We start from the raw sequence: 1,125 nt of genomic DNA, 5'->3' as shown, positions 1-1,125 counted from the left end.
CAAGAAAAAAGGCATTCTTGTTGAAGCTGATCCTGAACCTGAAAGGACTCTGAAGAAGAAACTAAGAGAAGCTAAATTACAACAATCTAGAGGCAACCTTTCTGAAATTTTTGAACAAGAGAAGGAGATGGCAGCCGAACCCAACAACAATAATGCAAGGAGGATGCTTGGTGATTTTACTAAACCCACGTCCAAGTTTGATGGAAGAAGCATCTCAATTCCTGCCATTGGAGCAAACAATTGAGCTGAAACCTCAATTAGTTGCTTTAATGCAACAAAACTGCAAGTTTCATGGACTTCCATCTGAAGATCCTTACCAGTTTTTAACTGAGTTCTTGCAGATTTGTGAGACTGTTAAGATGAATGGAGTAGATCCTGAAATCTACAAGCTCATGCTTTTCCCTTTTGCTGTAAGAGACAGAGCTAGAACATCGTTGGACTCACAACCTAAAGATAGCTTGGACTCCTGGGATAAGCTGGTCACGGCCTTCTTGGATAAATTTTTTCCTCCTCAAAAGCTGAGCAAGCTTAGAGTGGATGTTCAGACCTTCAAGCAAAAAGATGGTGAATCCCTCTATGAAGCTTGGGAAAGATACAAGCAGATGACCAAAAAGTGTCCTTCTGACATGTTTTCAGAATGGACCATATTAGATATATTCTATTATGGTCTATCTAAGTTTTCCAAAATGTCATTGGACCATTCTGTAGGTAGATCTATTCACCTAAAGAAAACGCCTGCAGAAGCTCAAGAACTTATTGACATGGCTGCAAATAACCACTTCATGTACACTTTTGAGAGAAATTCTGTGAATAATGGGACGCCTCAAAGGAAGAGAGTTCTTGAAATTGATGCTCTGAATGCCATATTGGCTTAGAACAAAGTGTTGACTCAGCAAGTCAACATGATTTCTCAAAGTCTGAATGGATGGCAAAATGCATCCAACAGTACTAAAGAGGCATCTTCTGAAGAAGAAGCTTATGATCCTGAGAACCCTACAATGGCAGAGGTAAATTACATGGGTGAAACTTATGGAAACACCTATAATTCATCATGGAGAAATCATCCAAATTTCTCATGGAAGGATCAACAAAAGCCTCAACAAGGCTTTAATAATGGTGGAAGAA

General features: G+C 39.3%; 1 non-coding gene across 1 annotated transcript; it reads right to left on the bottom strand.

Moving 5' to 3' along the window:
• Positions 1-524: 524 nt before the first annotated feature.
• On the bottom strand, positions 525-628 carry LOC112700477 (small nucleolar RNA R71). The gene has a single exon (XR_003153386.1). It is a non-coding gene; the product is annotated as a small nucleolar RNA R71 (small nucleolar RNA).
• Between the last annotated feature and the right edge of the window lie 497 nt (positions 629-1,125).

Source organism: Arachis hypogaea, chromosome 6 (assembly GCF_003086295.3).
Source record: "Arachis hypogaea cultivar Tifrunner chromosome 6, arahy.Tifrunner.gnm2.J5K5, whole genome shotgun sequence".
Classification (NCBI taxonomy): Eukaryota; Viridiplantae; Streptophyta; class Magnoliopsida; order Fabales; family Fabaceae; genus Arachis; species Arachis hypogaea.
The sequence above is the reverse complement of the archived record's forward strand: the minus strand, read 5'-3'. Positions and strand labels throughout refer to the sequence as shown.